General features: G+C 32.7%; 1 long non-coding RNA gene across 1 annotated transcript; it reads right to left on the bottom strand.

Moving 5' to 3' along the window:
• Window positions 1-631: 631 nt before the first annotated feature.
• LOC104104647 (uncharacterized) lies at window positions 632-11023 on the bottom strand. The gene is made up of 5 exons (XR_688169.4): window positions 10492-11023; window positions 2263-2389; window positions 1881-2154; window positions 1689-1759; window positions 632-1044 (listed from the first exon to the last, which is right to left on the bottom strand). It is a non-coding gene; the product is annotated as an uncharacterized lncRNA (long non-coding RNA).
• Window positions 11024-14425: the final 3402 nt, after the last annotated feature.

Consider the following 14425-nt stretch of genomic DNA (forward strand, 5'->3'; position numbering starts at 1 on the left):
TTTAATGCAAAATTCGCAGGTAAAATATATACCTGGGGATTTTCATGCAAACATGAATCCGCAGGAATAAAGGTCGTGGGTAACTATTCCTACGAATTTTAAAGTCCCTAGGTACGTTACCTGGGGATAAATTGGCCGCAGGTGCATTACCTGGGAATGTTAAATCCCTATGTAAATTACTTGCGGACTTTTCCGCAAGAAAAACCAAAAGATCGTAAGTAAAATTTGGTAAAGAATTGTGAAAGAAAGGAGTTTTCCTTGGGATTGTCATGGGCAAATATTCGCATGTAATTCCGCAACAAAACCCCCAAGTAAATTTGGAGAAAATATTCAATAAAAATTCCGTGGGAAAAGAGAATTTCGTGGGAATTTGATGTGATAATTACGCAGGAGAATTCCTAAAAAATTCACATGTAAATCCCCATGTACTGTATATTTGCAAGTAAATTTCCAACAAAAGATTGTTCCGCTTCAGGGCACTTTCCCATGAAAATTCACGAGTAACTTGTACATTTTTAAAAGCAAATTTATTGGTATTTAGTCCCAAATTATATTCCACACAATTCAATGTACATATGATATTAATCCTTTTTTTTTCAAACAAACAACTCTGCACAAATCTGAAGTAATATATAACCAAAATATGATCCATAAATTAATAAATAATAATGCATAATTCCTAAATGAAAAAAATGAAAAGTCTAAACTGTAAATCTTAAATAGTACTACCAAATATCTCAATCCTAATCATACTCATCTACAGAGTTGTCGTTATCATCATTATCACTCTGAATCTTAATTGTCTTCCGAAGATGAAAATGAAAAATCTAAACTGTAAATCTTAAATAGTACTACCAAGTATCTCAATCCTAATCATACTCCTCTACAGAGCCAAGACCTGCAACTATTCCTTTTTTCTTTCCACCAACTGATAGCACCCAAATATCCATTTCACCTAATTGAGATAGCTCGCTAGCTGAATTAGTTTCTCCATCAACAGATGCACTTTGGGAAGCTAATAATTCTTCTTTTTTCAAACTTATTCTGCACAAAAGTATTGAAACAAATATTAGTATTTTGCATTAAAACAAATATTAATAATTTTGACAACTGCTAGCACTTAAGCACATCTTTCCCTGGCATTTTAATTGGACTGGAAAATACTAAAGAAAATGGAGCAAAGACTCCACACAAGTAATCAGATGTTTACCTGAATTAAACCAAAAAGGGTACTTAAGAATAGAGTTCAATATAATTAGTTTTTTGGGATTAACTAATATAGGCTGACGAGTATAAAAATATATCTACACTATCAAGTTACTTAAAAGGCAATTACATGCCTAAGTTTAAAGTTCAATCAGAAGCTTTAATTTAATAAAGCTAGTAGGTCCAATTTAGAAAGATTAATATTACTCTTGCTTATTATCACTACAATAAAATAATGGCTACTTGGCCGCTTCCTTTTTCTTATCTCCTTTTCTATCTTTTATGTTTTTCATAATGGTCTAATCTAAAGATCTGCCCAGGCCCTGATAAGGCATATTAATTACATAGAGCAAGTGTGTGCATAAGTTTATTGGACTACTAAATTCTCTGCTCTTCTTGAAACAACCAATTATATATCAACTTAATAGAGTAATGACAGTTAAATAATTTCAATACATATATGTTGTAGAAGAAAGACTTACATAAGTAGCTTTAGCTTTCTCATTTACCCAACTTTTATCTTTCTCCTTTCGATGAGTGCGAAAATAAAATTCTGAAAATGAAGGATCTTTTTCAGTAGCTTCCTTATGTAATTAAAGGAAGATGTGTATGCTATCAACATTTATATGATCTATGTACTAGAAAAAATAAATTAAAAAGGAACTATATATTACCAATCTCTTCCAAATCACGCGATGAAGTATACAACCACCTGTATGAACCGAGGCACCCGCATTTGCATCGCGATTCTTTTTGTTTTGTTCCAACTTTAACTTAAATTGAGGAGACTCACAATGCTCCTTCATCTCCTTGAATACTGCATCACCCATCCAATTTGGTTTCATCACACACAAGTCCTTTCTAACATCTGGGAAAAGTTGGGTCATTCTTGAAGATGCCCTTTTCTCAAAATTGTGTCGTATAGCATCATTATAATGAGGGAGCCATCTAAATTTAGTATTTTATAACACAACACATATAAATATAAAATCCGAATCAGTCCTATAAACTTACACACCAACATTTGAACATGAATCGTATTATAAATATCCTTACCTTGAATTCTTCAAACCACATATCCCGAGTAGGTTGTGGGAATTTCTTCCAAGAAGGTTTAGCCAGCTCAAATTTACTACGAATGCAACTAGCAATGCCTTCAATAACCGGCTTATGAGGATCAAACCTACATAAACCCTCAATGGTAGAAAAAAATTAAAATGTCCGAAAACATACCTTCTAAATTAGTCATAGCAAGTAGGGTACTAAAGTAGAAACAACCAATATAATAACTTAAAGTAAAGAAAACTTTTACCAAAACTCAAGCTATTCAATTAACTCCAACAAAATAAAGCGAATGAATAATTCAAGTTTCTAAAGCTTAACCAAATATTAATGAAATATAAATCCTCAAAGCAAGTCAAGCCATTATATGTCAATGGGTCTCTATAATTCACAATTCTTAAGGAGAAAATCTGGGCAGCAGCTTTGCCCTGTATTGCGGCAGATTTTTGAGGCAGTAAACCACAGAACTGGATATCTTGGTCTTTATAATAATTGTAGATATATCTCTTATCTTTTTACAGCCTTTTGAATCACCCCAATTTGATTTTTAGAGAAAGGGTTATGCCCAAAACAGTAACTGCTGTCCAATTCAAAAACAGGATTAAATTTCTGATTTTAAATGACTAAAATTCACCATGCAAAAGATATATTAATTCACATATAGATAGAGTAAGAAACTTACTGCAAGTTTGAGAGAGTTTCTCCACAAAATCCAAAACCTAGGGTTTCCAAAATAAGCTCATTCCATTTTGATTCTTGAAGGTAAAATCCAAATCTTCTTTCAATAGGTAAATAGGTTTTAATATTTTAAAACTTGAATTTTAATGATGGAAAAAGAGTTGCATGTATATGTGTTAAGCTCTTCAATGGTGTTTGATATATGAAGAAAGAGGAGAGGACAGGACTTTGATAGATAAGGGGACTGCCAAACGAATCCCCCAAAGAAAAATCCTAGTATCTAGGGTTAAAAGATTATGCTTTATAAATTTACACTATAACCCCATTTTACCTAGAATGGGTAAAGAATAGTCATTACTCTCTTAAAATATATATACTAGACCCATAAGATTCTTTTTTTTATCTTTCTATTTGTCTTATTGGCCCTTAGAAAATCTCTACATCTCCTTAAAGGTCCGTCACTGGTATAAATTATTTTTCATAAGTTAACTAAGCAATACATTCTAAAGTATCTAATGAACTAAATACAAATACATATTTGAATTAAATAAAAGAAAATCAATTCTATTAACAAAATAACTTTTAAATAACATGGAAACTTAAATTTAAAGAAAGGGTGAAAATATTTTAAACAACATATACATGGTTAAAAAAATAGTCAATTAATACATATAATATTTTATAAAAATTAGGGTGTTACAAAGACAAGAACTCAAATGATAAAATTATTCTCAAATAGACACATTCAAACCCCTAATGAAATAAGCCATGAATATGTTGCCACTAATAATTTAATATCAAAAAGTAATTGATTGGATGTCTTAGTGAGATTTATCGTTGTATTTAGAATTGTGTTCAAAATAAATAAATAAATAAATAATTTCTCACTAAAAGAATTATTTTAATAAGATAAAACTATAATTAATAAAACAATACTTATAGTAATCTTACTGTAATCGAGGCCAAAAGCAATATGTGGCAAAACATCAATGATAGTAAGATTAATATAAGTATTATCGTCGAGCAAACGGAGTATAAAGGTGATATATTAGTTTATATAAGCAATATATTGCTTATATCACCTTTATATTGGTTTATAAACCAATAAACCAATATATCACTATTATAGTCAGTTTACTCGACGATAATCATCTTGTTCTTTATATATTGCTTATATAAACCAATATATCACATTTATAATCAGTTTACTCGACGATAATGACTATAACAGCAAGTCCCTTTACTCCTTGATATTCACTAATTATAATATTTTTTAAATAAAACGCTCTAGAGAGGAGCGTTAGTAGACATGAAGTAGGCGAAGTGTATGGTTCGTAATGCAAAGAAAGATACCATAAAAGTCAATTATTTGCTGATAATATACTTCTACAATGTATTTCACGTGGCTCAATAACACATGAAATTCCCCAAATAATACCACAGGTATATATATCCCCATGTAAATCCCCAAGAATAAGTCCCCATCTAAAATCGCAACAACTTTATTCCCATGTAATTCTGCATGTAGTAATATCCCCAAGTAAATCCCCAAGAATAAATCCCCAACTAAAATCGCAGCAACTATATCCCCAAGTAATTTCACAGGTACGTATATCCCAAGGTAAATCCCCAAGAATAGATCCCCAGCAAAATCCGTAACAATAATATCCCCAAGTAATTCTCCAAGTAAATAATATCCCCATATAAAACCCCATGTGATTATCCCTAGCAAAACTCGCAGGTAGACTACCTGGAGATATTCATGCAGATTATCAAAGGAAAAGTTTTTATTATTTTTTCGTTCTCGTTCCTGCGGATTTACCTGCGAATATGATATATGCGGATTGAATTCCCAACTAATTTTTCAAGTATTATTTTCGCGCTAGATGGCGCTAAATATACCTGCAGAATTTCCTGGGAATTCTGTTTTCGCAAGTACAATATTCTTATATTTAGGAATTTTAGATTTTCCCATGAAAATCCGCATGTATTACCTGCAGAAAAAATTCCCATGTAAATGACACTTTTCTTGTAGTGTGTCTTTTTCCACCAATACAAATAGTCCCCCTACTTTTTGAATATTCTTAACTGAACGTTCGGGAAGTGGTAAGTTTATTTATGGCTCACTTCTAAGAATAATAAGCGTGTGCATAATGAAGATGTGAAACCTCCAGCAGTGAAGATAGCAATGAAGGTTAAAGTAAAAGAGGCAACAAAAGTTAAGGAAAATGATAGGTTGAGAAGATCATGGGATGAGTCATGTGCATGCAAAGGTTACAGTGGTTGTAGTATTTGCAGTGCTGATGAGTATGAAATCTTTGCACTTGGAGCTGCTTTAGATGCCCTTTAAGCCTCACGAAAATAGGCATAACACTAGGGTGCTTTTGGCTTGGATTCATTTTTAGGTGAGAGGCTAATTTTAATTAATTTGTAATAGTAGTAATTTTAAGTTTTGTAGTTTTTAGAAATTTTATGTCTGGGATAGAATACAAGCTTTTAAAAGAAATTGTTCTCGAGTTAACTTCAGTTCCCTTAAAGTGAATCATGACTTGTTATTTTTCCACTTTCAGCAACACAATGGAAGGATAATTAACATGTATATCATATACTATATGTGATTTCTTACCATTAAATAAATATCTAACACAAATGATAAAGCTACATTGTTCATGCAAATTAAAATTAGGAAAAAAGTTTAGACCCGCACCACAATAGTGGTCTTTAATTGTCACCACTCACCACTCACCAGAATCAAAACCCGCAAAGAGGATCCAAAAAGAATTTCAAAATTACAGGAAAATTAAAGAATTCAAATCGAATGACATATTTAATTTTTTTGTTCTTTGGAATATAAAGGAAAATCAATCATAGCCCAAAGCTCAACCAAAGTACAGAAAATTCAAGGATTAAAATCAAATTAGACTACCAATTTTCTTTTAAAACAAAAAAATAGACAACAAAAGAGACTGAGTTGGACGATGAAACGAGGTAAACTCTAAAAGAGAAATATTTATTCAATTAGAAATTTGGCATATCCTTTTAGACTTTATCTTTTGGTTAGATATAAAGATATATATGGAGTAGTAGTATATAATTTTATTGGTTTATTGGGAAGAAATAGAAAGGTGACGGAAAGAGGAGGAGATGGTGGCAGCAAAAAGAAAGAAGAAAGGTGTGGTGTGGCGCTGAGTAGCGGTTTACAAACCGAACTGGAACCGGAGCCGAAAAGTCAAATCAAACCGATTAAAAAACCCAATGAGGTTTGGTTTGATTTGATTTAGTATTTAATAAAAAAAAAATAATTTATATATACTTTTAAGGCTTTATATAGAATTTTCTTTAAATAATGTCTAGAAATATTTGGGATTCTCTTATTGAAGTAATATTTAATAGAATATGATGTGCTCCATTTTTATTAACTTTAAATAATGTATTTTATGATCACTTTCTTATCAAAGGTTATTGCAATGCATCAATCTCTTTGTTTTTTCATATTCATATGTCAATATCTATTAGATTCTTATATTTTTTTCGAATTTGAAGTGGTATTTCGATAATTGAAAATTAAATAGAACATACATTATTATTTACGTATCGTATTATTTTTTATGTTTAATTATTAAATTCGGTTAACTTTGAAAGTTTACATCAACGAAAATTTATTGTCACACAACTAAAAAAATATTATCATGTGTTAATAAGAAAATTCTATCATAAGAATATTTTAACGGATCATATATTTGTCAATTTTTTCAATTTTTATTAAACATATATTTACTTATCAAAAATCTAGCAAAGTAAAATTGACATATTATTCATGTAAAATAAAACCCTGAAAAATCCGAAAAATCCGATAAAACCGAACCAATCCAAACCGATATAGTTGGTTTGGTTTGATTTTAATAAAGACCGAACCAACCCGATCCATGTACACCCCTAACGCTGAGTTTGAAACAAAAATGTGATCCCTTTCTTCTATTAATTTTCAGACCTTTTACCCCCTTTTCTTTTACCTTTTCTTTTTTTGTTTTTATTTATTTTAATCACTTTTAAAGATAAATCGGAAAAGGGTCATCAATGCCCCTAACGTATTGAAAATGGCTCAAAAATGCCATCAGTTAACCTTTGGGACTAGAAATACCCTCAACGTATTTTTTTTGGGCTCAAATCTGCCCATGAGATTTAACAGACCAGTTATGGTCAAATTTACAATTTAAATTTTCACATGGCACGTTATAAGTGTGCCACGTGTATTAAACAATAAACAAAATTAAAATCCTTCTCTAAAAAGATACCTGACCCGACCCGCTGACCCATAATACATATAGCCCATTTAACTAAAACCTAAAAACGAGCGTAAGTTAGGTTAAACACACACACACCCATTCCTTCTTCCTCATTTTTGCTTCTTTAATTAGGTAAATTGTCTTTCTTCCTCTTATTTCTTCCAATTTAGTTTATCATAATCTCCCGTTATCTTTGTATAAAAATTTGTTCTTTTGTGATAGAATGTCTAAATATTTTGTTTCCTCTCAAAGCTCAACCAATTGAGTAGATGTAATTGCGGACAAGTTATGAGTCAATTTACGGCCAAAATTCCTATTAATTTATGAAATTAATTTTTGCCGAGAAAGTAATTATCTGCTATTGACATGGCCTGAAGCTTATTTAGTGCCATTACCTGAAGCAAACTGTTGAAATACAAAGAAACAACTGAATAATACTAAAATGCTTACTACCAAACTGCTTAAATATATATAAAAATTTTGAAAAATACTAAATTGCTGAAAATCACCATAAAAGCGTCATCGCCATAACATCAAGTTCACCACAAAAGCAAAGTCATTGTCGTAACTGATTCGACACAAATATATTATTGTTTAGAATCAGTAAGACCATTGGCGTAACTGATTCATCACAAAAACAACAAAAGATAATCAGTTTACATGTCTAATTTTCCTAAAGCATGGCCTTTTTAACTTTCAGTTTTGTAATTCTTCTTTCCTTTTCTTCTACCAATGGGTTTTTCCTTCCCAAGTGATCTTTCTTGGGGAATATGGCAGATCAGTAGGTATTATACACCATTTTCATCTCCCATGAAATTGATCTTCCAGGTACCAGTAGGATTTTGCAGCAGTTGCCTTTGTTTAGTGTTAGCTTCAGAAGAGAGGAATGTTTTGCCGAAGAATAGTCGTCAGTTTTAGGTTTTAGTTAAATGGGTTATATATGTTATGGGTCAGCGGGACGGGCCGGGTATCTTTTTAAAGAAGGATTTTAATTTTGTTTAGTGAAAATTTAAAGTGTAAATTTGACCATGACTGGTTTGTTAAATCTCATGGACAAATTTGAACCCCAAAAAAAAAATATTGAGGGTATTTCTGCTCCCAAAGTTTAACCGAAGACATTTTTGAGTCATTTTCAATACGTTAAGGGCATTGATGACCCTTTTCCGAAGATAAATTCACCAATTCACGCTACTCAAACACATGCATATCATACATTTTGTAAGTGTTATACTCCATTTTTAAACGAGTCAAATTAGAGTATAACGTATTGTTGATTCCAGAATTAATTATCAACTAAAGAGTCACCACCTAACTATATTAAAAAGTAAGTTAGGGCACCTAACTTGTCCATTATTCTCCATAAGGTCTGCTAAACATTAGAGATTCTAAGGTAAGGGTTCAATTAATCTTAAAGAGAAGGTGTAAGGCAATCCTTAAGATCCATATTAAAATAGTTGCTGACCGGACAAAATTTAATTAAGGGTAAGAGTTTTAGACCTAAACGTTAAAAAAGTTAATACATGAAAAACTATTTTTGCTATTGTTAACTATTGTGTAAAGAAAGACCTGACTTGATTGAAAAGACGAGTAGAACTAGCATTTGGGAGAAAATGCTTTCAAGGAAATAAGTTACTGCTTTTAAAAGTTTTGAAAATATATGTAGCTTTGAAAACAAATTATCTTTTAAGCTCTTCCAAATTTGATACCTAAAACTTACATTGTCCGAAAACCTTAGATGTCTAGACCAAGAAATCAGTTAACTTAAGATACTTCAAACTTTAAACACATTCACCAAAGCAAATAAGAATTCGTAATAAGCAACTGAAAGAAAGTTATCGAGCATAATGTCCAGAGTAAACAACTAAAGGAGGACTATAGCAGGATGTTCGCTATATTCCTTCGGCCCTCTTCATTCATTCTCTGTTCGGATGTATTTTGAGAGAGGCGAGAGAGAGGTGTGGACGCAATGAAGATATGGATGCGTGTTCTTGGTCTAACGGCGGTATCGAGTATTTCAGTAAGACTCAAGAACGCTCCAGTGCAAAAGAAAGACAGAAAGATTAGAAGGTGGAAATCTATATCTTTATTTTAAAAGACAGAATAAGTAAAATAAAGTCACCACCATTCAAGTCCCTATTCTGTAAACTAATATTTTCATATAAGGAAAGAATCCAAGACTTAAGCATGCTAATAATTGCCCCTAAAATGCATTCTCTGACCAGCACACTAATTACAATAAATGTGTCTTTGTTTTACTTAAACAGAAACAAGAAGAGGCATGTTCTCTAATGGCCATATAAGAAATGAAATAGAAAGATATAAGTACTTCCTACTATCAAAGAAAAGGAAATATTCTAGCATTTATTCACATAACTCATGTATGAATCTCATAAACCGATTCCCTTTAAAGCACATGTAAAAACCTTAAGTAGTAGTATCATTATCATGGAGGAATAGAAGCGCAAGTCACCCATTTCTTTTTTAACTTAGCGATTGGTTTATTGGAATAGCTCCTACATTAATGTTCCTAATGTAACATGAAGATGTGGTGGTAGCAGGTAATTTAGACTATGATAACCACTTAAGTGAAAACTAAAATGATAGTTAAGTTAAAGATATGATCTCTAGTTTGTAACTAAATGTCTAAAAACTTTGTTGCACATTTTTACACAATATGCTTTCTACAACAGTATTCATGCTTAGAGTTATGTCAGGAATGTAATTTAAGATACTTAAAAAAATAGGATGTATGTTAAACAAACATGACTTCTAAATTAATATTTGGACACTATGATTTGAAGAATAGTAAAAAATCGACAAGGTTTGGCCAACAAATCTGAAAACAATGGAACATTAGAAGCATGAAAACGTCAACCTCTTTAGACAAACACGGACTTGTTAACTCTAATAATGAAACATTTGGACATGGTGTCTATGAAACAGTATATCTAGATATTATCTATTCAAGAGAACAGTGAGATATACTAGTATTCAATGTTAATAGAGACCCAAACAAACTATTAAAGTTAGCTAGATCATGATATCACATTATTCAATAACCAACACTACTGTACATACAAGAGCTCACATAAGCATTTTTATCGTCATTTATCATTCAGTTACATGGAAACAAAAGATTCCTATAGTCATGGCATCTAAACGCACAGGATCAGAGAAGCAAATCAACACTCTTTGAATTGCATGACAGAGCATAAATTATCTAGAACAAATGAAAGCAAGTGAAAGGAAGAGCACTGACTTGTTTGGGGGCAGTGAACTAGGACTTTGAGGGCTCAGATCTACCACTCCTTAGTTGTCGAGAGTGTAAAAATGGAGACTAAATATTGAGAAGTTTTCCACAGATTGTAAAGCTTGAGATTAAAAGAAAAGTGGAGTATGATATAAACGGGATTTCCAAGATGTTTCAAACCCGGTTCTCACCGTGTTCAAGCCCCTCCTTCGGCTGAAGATTTTGAGAGGTATTTATAGGTGAAACAACTGGGGGTTTTTATGAGAGGGAATTGAAAGAATCGTTTGAAATTCAAAATGCCCGTTTGAGATCAGTCCAAAATGTGGCAGAAAAGAGATCAACCAAATCGTCCCTCTGCCTCAGAGTTACATCGATTTGGTCAATATTTGATACAAAAGTTTTCTTTTCAGTAATGGATTTGAATACATATAAGCTAGAGAGGGAACTTTGCTGAAATGGTGAAATTTAGTGGTGGAGGCGAGTTGAAATTTGTCCAAGAGAGGAAAAGGGTGGGGGCAGCCACATAGAGAGATTAGGATTTCAAACACCTAGCAAGTCAGAACACTGTTAGGTTTTAATCTTAAGAAAGGAGGATCGTTGGATCATTCCAATTTTAATCCTACGGCCTAGATAAGAGCTTCCGGATTGGGCTTAAAAGAAATCTGATTGGTTAAATTTACTTGGGCTCATTAAGTTAGTCCTTTTAAAAAAAGAATTTGAATACATGGGCTAACTTTGGGCTATGAAATTGGTCTGAATTTTATGGCCTTTTCCTTCTTCAACTTAATTTCTTTTGGGCTCCCTTGTCTTAATAATTTAGACTCAATAAAAACACTTTGAGCTTATATAATATTATATATTAAAATAAGTGGTTAACTTCAATAATAGTCATGTTAATGATAATAATCATGCTAATTGTACTAATAATGACATTATTATTAATAATAAAAATAATAATATATACTATTATAGTAGTAATCACTCCTATTGTAATTATAATAATAGTAATAAATAATTTAAAAAAATAGAGCATTAGATTATTAATGACTAGGGAGCACCAAAATAATTAATCAGAAGAAAGGTAGGACATAATTGGGTATCAACAGTAAGATCGGTCAACAACTAAAGGGGTTTAAAATATTAGATTTGAGCAAATTTAGGTATCAGATAAAACCTCGTGAAGTAGGAGGGTCGGGATATCAAATCAGTGCAAGTACAGGTGTCTGTTGCGTTATTCTACCGAATTAATTGGCACATTTTAAACATGTGTTAGGTTTTTAATAGGTCAAGGATTAGTTGAAGTATTAAAATGACAATTGAAGTTAAGTTTAGGAGCTATATATATTTATGCATTAGGTAAAGCTTTGAATTTTCTGATTTACAATTACCATGTTAAACTAGCTAGTATACCTAATTTAAGTGATGAGCATAAACAAGTAGATCTTCAGCTCCAATCGTGATTGTTTTTTTTTTTTCATTTGGTACGAATAGTTTCTTTCCATCACAAATAACAAGTCAAGATGTAGTGAATGACCTAGCGAGAAGTATGGTCCCGCACCTACAATTGCGTAATTATTTATATGTAATTAGACACGTTTCAAGTTTAACTAATTAATTAGGTTTGAAATTTTCGAACCTTGCGTCCATGGTCTTCTAAATGCTTAGTCATGTTCACGTAGCTTCTTATCAAGTTTGAGACTCCATAACTTCTCAAAAGAGTTGAGTTATATGTATGATAATATTATATTTATACTCAGTGGGTAATAGTAAGTCACTTATTATAACAATCCAAATCACACTAATAATAATCTATATAAAGACTGCCACGTATAACTTAGATCCCTTCTCAAAAGTAACCATAGCTTTAAAGCGCTAAATCTTCGGCTTAATGTTTTATTTGTCGGAGCTTATAATCAATTACTTTTACTCTGAGGCGTTGTTTCTTGTGGGAGGGAAATATTGGGGAGGCCAGGGAGGTATGATGAAATATTGTGGGACCCACATATGCTATTTGAGAAATACTGTCTCGTTTTAATTTTTTTGTTAAACTCGTCTTTATTCTATGTAAAAAAGAATGATTTTTTATATATTTAGTAATGTTATAAATAATATTTTATTTATACTGAATGTATATCTTTTAGAAAAATTTTTGAGTTTGTTACTTTGTGTCTAAGTCACTTTTCTTATAAATAGATGGGTTCTATTTCATTGCTTCATCCAAAATCAATAAGAATTTTCTCTCTCTACTTTTGTCTACAATACTCTTCGTCTCCTTATATTGTTTTATAACATGTTATCAGTACGAGACTCTGACCAAATTGAGTAGAGGGAGGTTGTTTTAATTTGTATATATACTATTAATTAGTTGTCTAATATTTGAGATATTAGTTGTCTAGGAATTTGCGTGAGGCTATTGCGTGAATGCATTGATATTCAGATACTAGGCATCTGCTTTGGTCATCAAGCTTTGGGATTGCATGGTGCTCAACTTGAACATAGTATTGAGCATAATAATTGTCAATTGATACATGAACTTTCTTTAAGAATAAATCTGGATTTAAGGTAAGAATTTTACCTTTTTTCCTTTTAAATTCTTGAAATTCTATAATTTAATTTTAAACACAAGGAAAGACAATACATTTTGTTTATAACTCTAAAGGAGTTTGTAATAAATTATAACCACCAGAAATGATAAAATTTCTATGTCTACGATCAAATTCATGTATGATTGTGAGCACAAGAAGTGGAAACTTGTCCCATTGAATTTGCTTCATTCTCGTTCCTTTAAGAGTGTAACGACCCGATCGATCGTTTTGCTTTCTAGATCCCCATTCCATTAAATAAGACTCCCCGTATGTACTTTTACTATTTTATGACTTGGGGGATAGTTAGTTCGGGTTTGGAAGGGTTCAAGTTGAAATAGGAACTGTTAGTTCCTCAATATTGGCTTAAAAGGGATAAGTTTGACTTCGGTCAACATTTCTAGTAAATGACCTAGGAACCGAGATTTGACGGTCCCAATAGGTTCGTATGATGATTTTGGACTACGGCATATGTTCGGATCGGATTTTAGATGACCCAGGAGCATTTTGGCGCATAAAGTTGAAAGTTGGCGCATTGAAGGTTTTATAGTTCTTTAAACTTGGCTTGAAGTTGGTTTTGGTGTTATCTAGTTATGTTTGGGATTCTGAGCTAGGGAATCATTTCGTATGGTGATTTAAGACTTTCACGCAAAATTTGGCATCATTCCGAGTTGATTTGATAGGAATCGGACGCAAGAAAGTGTTTCTAGAGGTTTTTCAGTTTCATAATTTGATTCATGTGTTTTGGCATCCGACTCGTACTTCTAGATGTTATTTTGGTATTTCGAGCAAGCGAGCGGGTCCTTGTTATGTTGTTAGATGTGTGAGTGTTATTGGATGGGGTCCCGAGGGCTGAGGGTGTGGATCGGATTGGAAATCGGACTCGAAATTTGGTTTGGGGGACTGCTGGTGCACCAGTTATGGTGTGTCCGCACCTGCGAGATTTTGGCCGCAGGTGCGGGCTCGCAAGTGAGAGCATTTGATCAGAGATGCGGTTTTGGACGAGGTGTATGTGGCCCGCAGAAGCGGAGGAATTTCTGCAAAAGAGACCTCGCTTCTGCGATGAAGGAGCCACAAGTTCGAGAAGGGGTTGTCCAGGCCTGGGTCGCAGGTGCGAGAGGTGAGCCGCAGAAGCGGACTCTTAGTTGTGGTGCCCTTCCGCAGGTGCACCCATAGCTAAGCTTTGTGTCTTTCGCAGAAGCGGACCTTTGTCCGCAGAAGTGGCGTGGCAGGTGCGACCCAAGGTCCACAGAAGCGGGATCGCCTGAGGTAATGAGGTCTTTTAATATCGGGACTTAGGAAATTTTAGCTCATTTCTTTCATCTCGTGCTCGATTTTGGATCTTTTTGGAGGCGGTTTCC

The sequence above is a fragment of the Nicotiana tomentosiformis genome, chromosome 12 (genome assembly GCF_000390325.3).
Source record: "Nicotiana tomentosiformis chromosome 12, ASM39032v3, whole genome shotgun sequence".
Lineage (NCBI taxonomy): Eukaryota > Viridiplantae > Streptophyta > Magnoliopsida > Solanales > Solanaceae > Nicotiana > Nicotiana tomentosiformis.